Raw genomic sequence first — 17388 nt, forward strand, 5'->3', positions numbered from 1 at the left:
CTATTTCTCAGGTGGGAAAAACCAACTCCAAAATCAAGTCCTTGGAGTGCCTGTGTGGCTCAATTTGTTAAGTGTCTGCCTTTGGCTCAGGTCATGATCCAAGAGTCCTGGGATGGAGCCCTGTTCAGTAGGGAACCTGCTTCTCCCTCTCCCTCTGCTGCGCCACCTGCTTATGCTCTTTCTATCTCTGTCAAATAAATAAATAAATAAATAAATAAATAAATAAATAAAAACCTTTTAAAAAATCAAGTCCCAAGGGTTTTCTGTTTGGTACCATTCTCAGACCTGAAGTCCTAGTCTGTATTGTTCCTTGGGGGAAAAAAAAAGCCTCAAGAAAAAGTGACATAACACTTTACAAGGTTAGGGGAGAAGAAAACAATGGTTGGGGGCAGGACTAATACAAAGGGAATATTATTGAGCTAGCCAAATCTCCAGGATCAGTATAGCTGCTTGTCTAGTCTTGGTGGTATACATTCAGAAAAGGCATATGAAAGTGGTGTATCTTAGAATGATCCACTGTAGGTAGGGAAGTCAGTTTATCTGCTGACTTTCTCCCATTATTTTTCTCATATTGAACAAATCCAAATGCTTCTCATAGGTGCCAACATTCCTGTGATTTTGTGTTGCTAATTTAGTCTTTATAAGAAATTTTGCAGACAACTGAAACTTCCATGGATTTATACTGGCCAAAGTACAAATGCAATGGTCTCTCCTTGTTAGTTGGCGTCTACACATGACGGCGGCAGAGAAAGCAGTGGAAATAGTAGGAACATGCAGGCAGTAAGACTATAGGGAAGGAGTGGGCCATTCATAAGGCACTCCAGCCTGAAATCAAAGCAGTAAATATTTATTGTCTGTATACTATATTTATACATATATGTATATATATAATATATAATGTATATATATACACACATGTATGTATATATATAACATATATAACATATATATAATATATAATATACTTTATATAGTATACCTCATCTATCTTGCACATGTATAAGATGCTGGATATGTGAATGATAAAAGAGAATTTTACTCTACTTTCACAGAGCACAGTGTTAGACCTCAGAAAGAAAGATAAGTGTTGATAATAAAAAGTTATAACTATTATACTAGAAAAAATATACAATACTCCGGGATCACACAGATTTAAAGGATCAGGGAAGATTTTCCAATAAAACTGTATTAAACCAAGAACTGAAAATAGATTGGGAAATAAGCAGATAAAGATTTTGAGAGAATGGATAAAGTTAAAATTATATATAAGCAGAACTTATACCACACTGGAAGATTTAAGGTATTTTAAAGTGCTTGAGTTTTCATAAATGCATTTATAGTAAAAAAGGGATTTTACACATAAAAAGAGACCATATTTGATTGTAAAGAAGATTATTCTGACTTCAGCTGAAGAAAAATTGAAAGAGGTATTACTAGAGAGTAGAGGCACATCATAACGTTATTGTAAGTAATCTAGGAAGGCTGGTAGAATTTTGAAAAGGGTAGAGTAGAATGGAGGTATTTAAAAAGAAAACGAAGAGGTCAAATTCATAGGATGTGGTGATTGTTGCAGGGTAAAGACAGGAAAAGAGTTCTTGCTAAGAATTTGGCTTTGAAATGTATAAATACAAATATGTATCCAATTATTTTTTCACTATATGTCTGTTCATTTTTCATTCTGAATTCATTGAAAAAATTATATGAGGGTTTTAAAAAAGTACAGCACAAAAACACAAACTATGAAGTGTTTTACACTAATATTAGTGTAATACATTAATATTAGATTCGTTCCTGATCTAATATTTTCTTTCTTTCTTTTTTTTACTAGTCACAATAGTCATAGATCATTTAATGAATAAATATATCACTTCTCTTTTTATTTTTTATTTTTTTATTTTTATTTTTATTTTTTTTAAATATATCACTTCTTGAGTAGTAAGGAGTGCACTGGTTGTGATGAGCACTAGGTGTCATTTGTAACTGATGAATCACTAAATTCTACACCTGAAAAAAATATATAACACTTCTGTTTTTATAATTTTATTTCTCCAGAAAACTTTTGTTTTGCAAGATAAAATGGGAAAATTAAACTTGAAACTATTACAACTTGCTTGGTAGAAATAAATTAAACTGTACTGTTATTCTCATGTGCCTCACTCCAGATTCACTTTGTTTTTCATTATTGAGGTCTAATCCTGTGAATGTCAGCACCAGTATCCCTAGTGCTCTGTTGTCCTATTGGTGGTAGCTAATGAGAGGTGCCAAGAGGAGGTTGAAGGGCATACAGATATGAGATTATTTCTTGTCCTGTTCAATCCCTGTCTCCACTCCATATTTAAGGGCAGCATCAGTAAGATCGTACTCTAGTCTTGCCAGGAACCCTGTGAGAACTAGAGCTAAGAGGGTCAAAAAACACCATAAGCTAAATGAAAACTGCAGACCATAACCCGGGAGAAGAGATTGGCAGCATGTAAAACAAACATTATCTTAGTATAAAGAATAAAAGCAATTTCTATAAATCAAGGAGAAAAAGACTAACTTACTAATATTGAAAAAGGGAAAGTATGAATAGGCATTTAACAGAAGATGCACAAATGGTCCAGTAGCGTGGAAGATCAATGTTATAAAATAGAGAAATTAATATAGTCTCCATTTAATACAATGTCAAAATGGCAAAATGTAAAGTCCGAAGATACCAAGTGATTGAGGTGCAACCAAAGGAATTATTTTATCATTCAGGACAGGTAGGAGTATATATTTATGAACATATTTAGGAAAATATTTGGCATTTTCTAGTAAAGATGAACATTCATACACCAAAGACTCAGAAACTAACATTGGGTACATGGACAATAATTTTAAGAGGAGTAGTGTTCACTCTTGCACAAAGAAAAAGCAATCCAAGAAAAAAATAGATTGACTTTTTTACGTGATTAACTTTTGTGGTATATTCACAAAATGGAATGTTATACAGTTGTAGAAATGAGTGGACTACAGCTACATCCAACATGAGTGACTCTTGAAACATAATAATGATTATAAAAAGAACTACTAATAAAACATCTAATTAAATATAAAAATGTGTTTATATATGCATGCATAATAATTTTAAAAGCAGATTAAAAAACTATCAACATATTGTGTTCAGCTACACCTGTACTAAAACCACGCACACACACTCAAACACAGCCCATGTACAAAGAAATAATAAAATTTCATAATGATAGTTACTTATTGGGGTAGAGAAAGGAAAGATTTTTATAGAAAGATATGCAGGGCTTAATAATGTTCTATTTCTTATTTGGGGTAGTAGATATACAGAGGTGATTATAATACTTTTCATATCTTGTGGATATTTTAAAATTTATTTTGAATTCATCAAATATTTAATAATAAAACAGAAGAACACTAAAATTTCAGATGCTAGTTGGGAAAAAAAGCTTTTTAGTGTATGTGTGTGTGCATATGTGTGTCAGACCTTCATCTCAGTATACTTATATACATGATCTTTATATATAAATATAGTGTGTAATTATATAATTATGATCTACAAATACTTCTGTATGATATGATGATTCTTAAGGTCACTCTGAAATTCTTGTGGAGCTGACAAATACGCCCCCTCCATTTCATTTCAACATCTTTCCCCTCACTTAATGCATCAACGTATAATGAAGAAAAATGGCATTTCAGACTCAAGAATGAAAAGGCAGAAAAACACATGTCAAATAAATCATTTACTTTCACTTCCCATGAAGAACCCACTCTTCCCACTGTGGAAAATGAAATATTGTGCATGTAAAAGTGGTCTCTGCAAAACATCCATTACACAGCTGTGAATAAACTTTATATTTAATGTCTATATATCAGACTTATTAATTAAGCTGAGCTTGGCATACTGTAGACCCAGAGGGCTGTCCATAGAATGCACTTTCATTTAGCTTGGCTGCTTTCAGTACTGGAGGCCATATCTTCCAAGAAATATTTTACAGGAGTAGATTGGCCATCACTAATTTAAAGCCTTCCAGCTGAGTGGCTCCTCCATGGAGCCAGAATGTGCTGCAGGATTTTATCAGTCTCTAATGCATTCAAAGTCTGTGAAGATTCTGATTTCTGTTCTAGGCATCTTATAGGTATTTTTTTCACAATAGTCGATAAAAACTTGTGACTGATGGGAGTAACAGTTGAGAAAGGCTGCCACCTTTTTACTAATAGAAAAGCTAATCACAAAAAAAAAAAAAGGAAAAGCTAATCACAAATAGTTGACAGACATTAATATATTCCGCTGCATTTATATTTTGTCCACATTTTTAGATTTCTAACTTTTCATGACATCTTCAAACCAGATCGCAAAGGATATTCTAAGCCCATTGTTAACTGGGGAGGTACAGTTTGGAAAAGAAAATATGTTTGAAATGTTTTAAAGAGCTTGCTCTCTTTTCATTTACTTTTAATAGAACATAAAATTATTTAATTTGCTAAATATATTATATGTTAGCATTATTTTTGTAGCACTATATCTGTTCATATATAATAATCATTCTAATAGGTTTTGGAAACTACTTTTTTAAAAAATAGTTCATATTAATCAGCTTTTTGCTGAAACAATGGTTCACTTCTCTAGTAGATCTCATTTTTAAAATTATTTTTCCATAAATTAATCTAAACCTGAAATGGCCCTACAAGCTTCTGAGGAAATCTTAAGGATTTACAAAGGAATTAAGAGGATGATTTAAAAAGAGGTGAAGCAACACATTGTGTACAATATCAAAAAATCCCCTAGAAAACTATATATTCATAGCTAGGTGAACAGTAATATTTCTAAGTGAAACCTAGTGTCCACCAAATCTTTACCAAACTTTTGTCTAGGGCATGTAAGGTGCCTACGGGTATGATAGGAATATCAGCACGGAATCTGAGATGAGGGAGAAATGATTTAAGGTTAGTGGATATGCAGCAAGTGTAAAACTAACAAGGTAATTCAAGTGTGGTCGGGAACAATGGTAAACATCGATTCCAGCTTGCTATATATGACATTATACTTTCTCTGACTGCTTAGCCTATTAGAATGTTCAAACACAATATGGATTCAAGGACAACTCAAGGGCATTGGCAGTATGTATTTATTGCTTGTGACGGTAATGTGCTCCATTTGCTTTCTCAAAATATTAGAGCAGACCATGGTTGAATACACTTAAAACCAACCAATGGCTCTTCCAAATTTGCTTGCTTTCATGGAATGACATAAGGAAGGGTAGAGAAAAGAGCAAACAAAGATTTATCTGCGTGATTAGGGAAATTTAAAGAACATGTACACATGATGCTTGCTCTGTAAAATATCAGCTTATTAAACACTGTAGCCCAATATATTTTGTCACTTTTTTAGCAGATTATCATCCATGCAATATATTACACTTTCTATCACTTTCAAATTCACTTATATTATCTTTTAAATATAAAAAAGATATAATTTAAAGTAGTTTATCATTTAAATATTTTTGTGGTATATAATAGGAGATTATATTTTGCTTGCTTAAAATACTTTCAGGCTAGTATTTCATACCACCCTCTATCCTAAATAGTTTTATATGTTTTCAAGCAAATAACAGAAAATCTAGATACAATTTGTTTATTTAAAAATAGATATAGAAAATATAGATAAAATTGATTTATTGTAAAAATATATTCACTGTCTCCTTTAACTGAAAAGCCCAAGGGTAGGCATGAAGCCTTAGGTGTAGCTTGATAAAGGTGTCAATGACATCCTACAACATTTTTTTTTCCTCTTGGGTCTACTGACTGCTGTCCTGTCTCCATTCTCAGATGTCTCTCCACAAATGATTTTCAGAGGGCTGCAAAAATCGCCAAGGCATACTCTTCTAGGATAAAGTCCAGCAGAAAAGAGATAGTATGCTTCCCTAAGACCCAAAACATATTACCTTTGGTCTTTGGGTCTGACCAGTCTGAATTGGGTCATGTGCTCATCTTTTGCTTGAACCAGTCCCAAGATAGGAATATTTTTCCTAAAGCAGTGAGAGTAAAAGAAGGACAGTTTCTGGAAAGCAAATAAGCAACAACTTGGGGTGTTGCTGATGGGTGGAAAAAATAAGAAATGTCCACTATAACTCCCATGCCTCACATCTATTCCCATGCTCAAGGAAGAATATGTTAGAACCCAGAGAATATTAGGCTTCAGAGTGAGGAGATGCAGAGCAGTCTCCAGAATGATTTTGATATTGGACTGAGAACCATTATATTAACATGGCTGCTTTCTACCGAAATAACTTATTTTTCTCTGTGTGTGTGTATGTGTGTGTGTAGTGGGAGGGGTCACTTATATGTTCCAGGTATGTTTAAAACCACTATGAGGAGAAATTTGTGCTAGAGCAAGGAAAAGAAATGATGGGTTTGTAGAAAGCTATGCAATTCAGAGTGTACACTTTATTCCAAAATCTTCAGTAATCTCCAAATCTTCAGTAAACTTTCCAATTCTCAAATTATGAGATGTCATTATTTTATTTTGAAGATCCTATCAGACTTTGAACCTGGATTGACAGGACTTGATACCAAGGAGTATGACTAATCAGCCAAAGCCTGCTTTCTGAGTGAAGCCTGAGCACTTAAGCCAGTTGAATTTAGAAATTTCAGGGACAGATTTTTATTAAATAAAGTTGTGGGTTTAGTGGTTTGACCCATGTTCACTATTTTGCTGAGGGTAGTGTTCTTTGAGGGTACTTTCCTCAGTTCAGTGAAGTATCAGGGACCACTAAATGCTCAATATTGTATATCCAAAGTTACCATTACGATGATAATTCCAGCTTTAAGAAAAACTCAAAGGGCAGCCCAGGTGGCTCAGTGGTTTAGTGCCACCTTCAGCACAGGGTCTAATCCTAGAAACCCAGGATCGAGTCCCACGTCGGGCTCCCTGCATGGAACCTGCTTCTCCCTCAGCCTGTGTCTCTGCCTCTCTCTTTCTCTCTCTGTGTCTCTCATGAATAAATACATTAAAAAATCTAAAAAACAAGACAAAACAAAACCTCAAAGACGAATCCCAGGCCTTCTAATTATAATCTATGTGACCTTGCACACATTGTTTAACCTACTTAATCTGTTTCCCAAGTGACTAAATTTGTCCATTTAACTTTGCCTTAGCAGCAATAGCCCAATCACGACTTTCCCTCCCAAAGTATTTATCAATTATTTTACTAACGGTAGCTCTCTACTTGGAAAGCAGAAACTTAAATAAGTAAATCACTTGCTTTATTGTCCAGCATTTAAGAAGCCCTCACTAATTATAAATCAATTATTCTTTATAGATAAAAATGGCAGAAAATGATTCTTCTACACATATTATTTATTATTCAACCACAATAAAGATTATAGAATAGAGAAATAAATAAGATTCTCTGCCCTCAAGTAACATTCTTAAAATTAATATCTGGGCAATTAAATGTAGATAAAAAGAAAAGAAAGAATATATTTCACTCCATAATTCATAAATAGTACCACTTTTGTAGAATTTCTGACATCTTTTGCATTTCATTTTAGTATATTTTTTGTTGCTGAATGGAAACTTCAAATGTATATATAGTCAAATCTGCTACTCTCTTAACATATATCATCTTTTGAAATGATATCTGTTTCAGTTATATTAAAATATTTAATCATATATTAGGTTACTTTATTACTTTAGGTTTTATTTTATTTTAGGAATATTTAAAAGTACAGAATAGTATGTTTTGTTATTTTTTCTTTTTTTAAGATTTATTGATATATTTTAGAGAGAGAGAGAGTAGGGGGGTAGGGGTAGAGGGAGAGGGAAAGAGAATCTCAAGCAGATCCTCCACTGAGTGCAAAGCCCAACTTGGGGCTAGATCCCACCATTCCAAGATCATAACTCAAGCTGAAACCAAGAGTTGGCTGCTCAGCTGACTATATCACTGAGGTATCCTGCTATTTTTTCTATTGTAAATTTCATGATGACTTCAGACAATTTTTTTCTCAAAAATTTGTGCTTTAGTATTGGGAATATGGTCAATAATATTACAATAATTTGTATGGTCACAGATGGTAACTATACTTATCATGGTGAGCAGTTCACAATGTATATAACTGTAAAATGACAATACATATTGTACACATGACACTAATATAATATATTTTTAAAGATTTTTTTATTCATGAGAGACACAGAGAGACAGAGACATAGGCAGAGCAAAAAGCAGGCTCCATGCAAGGAGCCTGATGTGGGACTAGATCCCAGGAATCCAGGATCACACTGTGAGCCAAAGGCAGATGCCCAACTGCTGAGCCACCCAGGTATCCTGACACTAATATAATATTGTAGGTCACTATGCTTCAATAAAAAAATCATACTTTTCATAATGAATATTTTTTCAGAGGAAAATATAATTTAGATCATCAAGATTAACTTGCATGCAATTAATTAGACAATCTGTATTGCATAATGCAAGGTATAAAATACTTTAGTTGCTTTTCTTTCTCAGGAAAAGAGGAGACCTCATAATCACAAATTTATGTATTGGGCAGAAAGTGAAAAGAAGAGTCATCAAGTGCAGCCCTACAATGGATAGAACAAATTTGGTTCCATATTGTGGAAAATAGAGCAAAGGCAAAAATTTTGTCATAACAATTGATTATATTAGCAACTTTACATTGGATAACTATGGGAAGGATAGTTTGTTTTTCACTATTGAACAGGCCCTAATTCCTTTTGAAAATTAAAGCTTATTTCTAAGGAAATATTGAAATATTTTTATAAAAGATGTCTATTTTCAAAAACTGATCTCTAACACTGTCCATTTGAAACTAAAGGCAAATTAGCCCAAGCTATTGATCAGAATGTAATTATTTATGAAATATTAGAGTTTTTCTCAAATGTTAAAATACTGACATTTAACAATTTTAGTTTAAAAAGACTTTCATAAGCATTGCTCATTCATTTATCCAACTAATATTATTTCAGATAAAGTCTAATATAAACAAGGTAAAGTTTTAGGTGTTTAAAATTGATAAGTCACAGGTCATTCTTCCAGGAAAAACAACTTTTGGGGAGGTTGGATAGGGAGAGAGACAAGACAACATGCAATTTTATAATGCACTGCATTAAATGCATTGGACAATTAGAGCAAGTATGAAGTTCAATGTACAAACTCAATGTCAAGACAGTAATATTCTCACCTTTTTTACTTCAGTTTATTTCTATGTTTGGGAAAATCTTTAAGTCATCTTTTCAGGACCCACAAGCCCACAAAATAAAATTATGCCATAATTCCAGAACAGTATATTTCCATGGCAATAATGTGAGGGATAGTGATTCACCCATTGTCCCACTCAGTGAGAGCACTCCAATTTGCACAGCACACTAGTTTCTCTGTATCATCCATACTTGAGGCATAGGCATGTTTGAGGTACTTCAGATTGTTTAAGTATGAAATTTAAAACTATAAATCTCAAAGAAAACACAGGAAAAATATTTGTGATCTTGAGTTAAGTAAAGGCTTGGGAAATATGACAATAAAGGCTAACCCATAAAAGAAAAAAATTACACATTATGCTTGTAACTATTCAATTATTTTGCTCGGTGAAAGATATTTCTAAGAGAATGCAACTGAAAGTCATAGACAGGCAGGGATAAAATAGTATAAATAGTATTTCTGAGAAGACTTATAAGTACATCCAAAACTCAATGGTAAGAAAAGAGATAATAAACTGGACAAAAGATCTAAACAAACACATTGTCAAAAAAGGTATATGGATGACAAAGAAATGTAAGAAAAGATGCTCAACATAGTTAATCATTATAAAAATTATATATTATCTTAAAAAAGAATATAAAAAATAAAAATAAATAAAATTATAAACTAAAATCAAAATAGATACAACAACACACGTGTTAAAATGCCTAAAAACAAAAATTCCTAATGCATTTTGCTAAATAAAAGAAGCCCTCCAGCTATTGAATTAATAAGTCATGGGGATAAAAGGCACAGCATAAGGAATATAGTCAATAATATTGTAATAGTGATGGATGAAGATAATGGCAGCTACACTTGTGGTGAACAGGCATAAGGCACAAACTTGTTGAATCTCTATGTTGCGTACATGAAACTAATGTAACATTAGGTGTCAACTATACTCAAAGATAAAAATAGTAAAGAAGCTAAACACAAAACACAATATATCATATAGTTCTATTTATAAGACATTCTGGAAAAGAAAAAAAAAACTATAGAGATGGAAAAGAAATTAATGGTTTCCAGAGATTGGGCATGGGAGAAAATGACGACCACAATAAAAGAGAGACAAGAAAATTGTTGAGGTAATGGAATTGCTTTGTATCATGATTGTTTGATGGATTTATGACTCTGCATATGGCAAAAATTACAGATTTGTAGACCATGGGATAGAATTTTACTGGATGTAAAATTTTATTTTATTTATTTTTTTAAATTTTTTTTAATTTTTATTTATTTATGATAGTCACAGAGAGAGAGAGAGAGAGAGAGAGAGAGAGAGAGAGAGAATGGCGCAGAGACATAAGCAGAGGGAGAAGCAGGCTCCATGCACCGGGAGCCCGATGTGGGATGCGATCCTGGGTCTCCAGGATCGCGCCCTGGGCCAAAGGCAGGTGCCAAACCACTGCGCCACCCAGGGATCCCTGGATGTAAAATTTTAAAAATAACCATGCAGGGTATTGGAGAAAACTGAATTGAAAAATAAAAATATAACAAATAACTATTTTATAATTTTGTAATTATAACACCAGAGGAGGTGGACACAACCCGAGTTACATTGGAAAACAACATTTTGAATAGATAATATAGCACAAAAGACAAGACTACACAAAAGCTTGTCTCCTGAGAGGGTGTAAAATGACATTCCAGATATTGGTTTCTAAATGACTTTCTCAAATAAAATGAACAACGACTCTTTGGAGAAGCAATTAATTCTAGAGTTCAGAGAGGAACAGTTCACAATGATCCTGGAGAGTATTGTGATGCCAAAATAAGGAAGTGCACAATAGCCAGTCTGAATCTCTTCCAATGGAAATTTTGAAACAATTTGTCACAAACAACAAAATAATGATAGTGTTTGTTTATGACCCATAGAATAAAATAGTCATGAACCCATACTGACATAAATAAATAATAAAATAAATACATGGTGGAAAAGGGACAACTCTTCCCTGCTGAAGAATTTATTGAGTGTGGAATGAATGAAGGCGATGAAAATTTATCCTAAGAAAACCACAGTAATAACTGTTGCAGGAAAGATTCACTCAAAATGCAAACTTTAGTTGTCAAGATGTAAAGGAAAAATGGAATAGCCTCATGGTCACAAATTATCTCCCCCAAGATATATATTAATTACAGTAAAGAAAATAGTAACTATATAGTGAAGAAACTTTCAAAGACAATCTAAACCACTGATTGAGGTTAACATGACTAGTAACAACACATCTTGATGTCATATACCTCAATATAATCACACTGCAAAAATTTCAATATACATGAAAAAAATAGGCAAATCCAGATAGAAGGACATCCTACAAAATAACTGACATATACACTTGAAAAGTGTCAGTCATAAAAGATAGATACTGAGGAACTGTCAGAGACTGGAGGATACTAAGAAAACATGACAACTAAATGCAATGTGAAATCTAGATTGAATTCAAAAAAAGGGCATTAATGGAAAAATTTGTAAAATCTAAGTGAAATCTGTAGGTTAGTGGAATTGTACCAATGTTAATTTCTTAGTTTTAATAATTGTACTGTGGCTAAAGAAGATGAAAACATTAGGAGACACTAGATTAAGTGGAATACCTAGCATTATTGTGACTGTTAATAATTATATTGATGAGGCAATTATATGAATATATGGAATATGTACATGTATAATCATCAATACACCAATTATATGTAATATATTCATACATAAAAATAAATTCATATATATAAAGTAATATCTGTATCAGTAAAAAAAGCAAAGAGGAACAGATCTATTAAGTATTTACAAGGCAAAAATTATGAAGGCTATGATCTATGTGATGATTTAGAGTGAGAGAATAGATAATTTTAGAATTTCTTTTTTGATTCCAGGCTTCAATAATTATATGCTGGTGATATTAGCAATTATAGGTAAAAGAACATTAGCTACATATTAAGAAAAGAAAATGAAGTCAATACCAGTGATGTTGTATTCAAGGTACCTGTGGGACATCTAAATTTTCCAAAAAAAAGTTGGAAGTTCAGGTCTTAATAACACCATTGTAAAAGTAATATATGAAAAAAGTAGAAGTGATTTTACCTTCCTCATTACTATCCTCACACAACTAGAAAATATTGGAACAGCTTCTCTTTTCTGCTAGTTTTGTGGTAGTTATTAAATGATAATTATCTACAGAATAAGGTACTAAATGAAAATATAAACGAATAGGATATTTTTCAGTGATGAGCTGTTCTCTGAGAACCAATGGAATCCGTCCAATATATAAGCTATAAGCTCTGCAGAGCAAACTATATGATTATTATACTCATGTTAGACCTAAGGAACAAATAATATATGATTGAAAATAAAAATCTAATGAAATAATAATAAATGAGAACATACAGTTTCTGTAAGTTTATATTTTTTCTGGCAAAGGGCATTTATTCCCAAATAGAAATAAAGGCATCATACAGATTATTGTCATAAAACTGGTGTTTTGTAACAGGGAACAGGGGTAGTTCTCTCTGTCATCAGGAGACATCAATAGCTTCTTGTATGAATGGCTCACACGAGAAATATAGAGCAATATTCTGACTGCAAGACCAGCCATCTGTACATGGGGGTTAGGCAAAAAGACCCCCATGAAGTGGTAGACCTGGATCCTGCAGAACAGGAGACATACAGTGCTGCTTGTATATATTGAGAGTTTTTCTCTGTAGTCGGGAACAACACAGGGATGTCCACTCTCACCATTGTTATTTAACACACTACCGGTCCTGGTCACAGAAATCAGGCAACAAAAAGAAATAAAAGGCATCCAAATCAGGAAGGAAGAAGTAAAACCTTCACTATTTGCAGACAACTTGAAAACCCAAAACACTCTGCCAAAAAAAAAAAATGGTTAGAACTGATACATAAATTCAGTAAAGTCATAGGATACAAATCAATGTACAGAAATCTGTTACATTTCTATACACTATTAATGAAGCAGGAGAAAGAGAAGCCAAGGAAATGATCCTATTTATAAGTGCACCAAAACCCATAAGATACCTAGGGATAAACCTAAACAAAGAAGTGAAAGATCTGTACTCTGAAAACTATAAAACACTGATAAAGACACAAAGAAATAGAAAGATATTCCATGCCCATGGATTGGAAGAAAAAATATTGTTAAAATGTCTATATTACCCAAAGCAATCTACACACTTAATGCAATCCCTATCAAAATACCAACTGCATTTTTCACAGAGTTAGAACAAACAATACTAAAATTTGTATGGAATTACAAAATACCCCAAGTAGTCAAATTAACCTTGAAAAATAAAAGCATGCTTGGAGGCATCACAATTCCAGATTTCAAGTTATATTACAAAACTGTAGTGATCAAAAGAGTATGGCACTGACACAAAAATAGACACATAGATAAATGAGGCAGAATAGAAAACCCAGAAATGAACCCACAATTATATGCTTAATTAATCTTTGACAAAGCTGGAAAGAATATCCAATGGGAAAAAGCCAGTCCCAAAAAATTGGTGTTGGGAAAACTGGATAACAACAAAGAAAATAATGAAACTGGATCACATTATTACACCATACACAAAAATAAACACAAAATGGATTAAAGACCTAAATGTGAGTGAGGTAACCTAACAACTTCTTACTAGATATGTCCCTTGAGGCGAGGGAAACAAAAGCAAAAATAAACTATTGGTACTTCACGAAAGCAAAAGCACTGTGAGGAATACAATCAACAAAACTAAAAGGCAAATCATAGAATGGGAGAAAATATTTGCAAAGGACATATCAGATAAAAGTAGATATCCAAATTACATAAAAATTAATAAAACAACACTCAAAAAACAAATAATCCAGTTTAAAATGGACAGAAGATATAAACAAACATTTTTCCAAAGACATCCAGAAGACCAACAGACACATAAAAAAATGCTCAATATCAGTCATCATCAGGGAAATGCAAATTTAAACTATAATGAAATATAACTTCACACTTATCAGAATCATTAAAATCAACAAACACAAGAAACAAAAGGCCTTGGTGAGGATGTGGAGAGAAAGGGGAATCTTCATGAACCATTGGTGGGGATGTAAACTGGTACAGCAACTCTGTAAAACAGTATGGAATTTTCTCAAAAAGTTAAAAAAAGAACTGCCCTATGATCCAGCAATTGCACTACTAGGTATTTACCCAAAGAACACAAAAATGCTAATTCAAAGGGATACATGCACCCCGACTCTTGTAGCAGCAGTATCTACAGCAGCCAAATTATAGAAATGGCCAAAATATTCATCAACCAATGAATGGATACACACACACACACACACACACACACACACACACACACACACACACAATGGGATATTACTCAGCCATAAGAAAGAATGAAGTCTTGCCATTGGCAATCACATTGATGGAGCTAGAGAGTATTATGCTAAACAAAAGAAATCAGTCCGAGAAAGATAAATACCATATGATTTCACTCATGTGTAGAATTTAAGAAACAAAATAAATAATCATCAGGAAAAACAAGAGAGAGAGGCAAACCAAGAAACAGTCTCTTAACTATAGAGAAGAAGTGATGGTTAGCAGAGGGGAGTTGGGGGATGAGTTAAATAGGTGATGGAGATTAAGGAGTGAACTTGTAATGAGCATAGGTCTTGTATGGAAGTGTTGAATCCCATTTAATTATATACCTAGAACTAATATTACACTGTATGTTAACTAACTGAAATATAAATAAAAATTGAAAAAAAAAAAGATGTGAGGCTCTAGGATCTAATCTCTTCTGAAACTGTTTCATTAATGGCTTAACAGCCTTATATTCTGAAAACTCATTTTATCAGTGACAAGATTACTTATAAAACTCATTTATGTTAATTAAGTCTTATGTATAGATTTATATTTTCACTCCAGCATTATTTGAGTATAATTGACAAATAAAATTATATATATATATATTTTAAAGTATATAATGTAATAATTTGATATGCACATACTTTGTGAAGTAATTACCACATTAGGTTAATATATCCACACCTCTATCTTTTTGGTGTGAGAACATTTCAGATTTATTTTTTAGCAAATTTTAACCATACAATATAGTATTTATAGTCACCATACTGTATGTTAGATTAACTTTTTCATCATTACATGAAGGCTTGTACATTTTTTGTCCGGGATCTCCCATCTTCTCCATCCTAGACTAGTAACCACCATTCTATATTCTTCTCTCTATTTCTTTCAATTCAATTTTTGTTTTTTATATTTCACATACAAGTGATATAATACAGTATTTCTCTTTTTCTACCTGGTTGTTTTCACTTAGCACAAGTCTTCCAGTTTCATCCACATGGCTGCAAATGGTAGGAATACAACTTTCTCGTGGCTGAATAATATTGCATTGTACACTAAGGTGGTGACACAATTATCAACATAGAAGAAATATGTGTAATAATATAATCCCAGTCATTGTTAAAAATTTGGGAATGTGTGGGTTGAAAGATATAATCTTCAAGAATCCTTCAAGATTTGTTTATTTTATTGCAACTCTATCAACATGACCCCTTGTATTGATAATATCCCTAATTAAGGCTGAGGCCTCTAAATTCTCCTTCGTTTAAAAATATAGTGTATCATGACTCATGTGTTGCTAAAATCCATTCATACAATTCCTACTTTTAATCCTGTTTATGAATTCTAAACATGTCTTAAGGAAATCAATGTAGTCTGCAATGCTAGCTCTCCATTGAAAGATTAAGATCACTGACTTTAAAATTAGACAGAATTGTCACATTTTTACAATTTATTTTCATTTCTTTATAAATATGTTTCCACTGAGGAAACTCTCTTTCCTACCTTGATTGAGCTATCATATAATTGATATTTTACTTCCCTCTGAACTTTTTATTTAAATATGACAGTCAAAATCAACTAATGTAATATATCACATCAATAGGATAAAAGACAAAAGTCACATGAGCATCTCAATAGTCAGAAAAAAATTGACAAAATTAATACGTCTTCATGATAAAAACACCCAATAAGCTAGAAATAGGAGGCTTCCTCAATGTGATAAAGAACATCCTTAAAAAGAAACCACACCAAACATATTTAATGGCAAAAGACTGAATACTTTCCTCCTAAAATCAGAAATAAGACAAAGATGTCTCCTCTTACAGCTTCTATTCAACATTGTACTAAATGTTTAAGTCAGAGTCATCAGGCAAGAAATAACATAAAATGCATCCAAATGGGAAAAGAAGAAATAAAATTGTATTTGCAGATGACGTAATCCTGTGTATAGATAATTCTATGGAATCCACAAAAATTATTTAAAGATAATAAATGAGTTCACCACGGTTGCAGAATACATGCTTAATATGCAAAAATCAATTGTTTATATCTACTAGCAACAAGCAAACTGAAATTAAGAACATTTCAATTATAATAGGATCAAAAATAAAATACCTAGAAATATATTTAACAAAAGATACACAAAACATATACTCTGAAAACTACATAACTCTGTGGAAAGAAATTAAAGCATACTTAAATAGATATAAATGTACACCATATTCATTGAATAGAAGACAATATTATGAAATAGCAATACTCTACAAATTGATATAAAGATTCAGTGCAATCCTCATCAAAATCTCAGCTGATTTCTTTGTGGAAATTGACAAGCTAATACTAAAATTCATATGGAAAGTCAAGAGATCTAGAATAGCCAAAACAGCCTTGAAAAAGGCGGACAAAGGAGAAAAATAAACATTTCCCTTTACAAAACTTACTACAAAGCTACAGTAATCAGTGTGTAATTTGCATAAGGATAAACATATACATCAGTGGAATGTGATTGAGAATCCAGAATAAACTCTAGTATTTTGGGACAGTTGATTTTCAACAAAGTTTTCATGACAGTTAAATGGAGAAAGAATAATCTCTTCAACAATGTTTCTGGGACAAATGTATAGCCACAGGCATGAAGGTAGTTGTACCTCTCTCTCACATAAAATTTAGCTCAAAATTTACTAAAGACTCAAATAGAAGAAGTTAACTATAAAACAGTAGAAGAAAACATGTATGTGTGTAAATCTTCAGGATCTTGGATTAGGTCATGGTTTCTTATA

Source organism: Nyctereutes procyonoides, unplaced genomic scaffold (genome assembly GCF_905146905.1).
Source record: "Nyctereutes procyonoides isolate TBG_1078 unplaced genomic scaffold, NYPRO_anot_genome, whole genome shotgun sequence".
Classification (NCBI taxonomy): domain Eukaryota; kingdom Metazoa; phylum Chordata; class Mammalia; order Carnivora; family Canidae; genus Nyctereutes; species Nyctereutes procyonoides.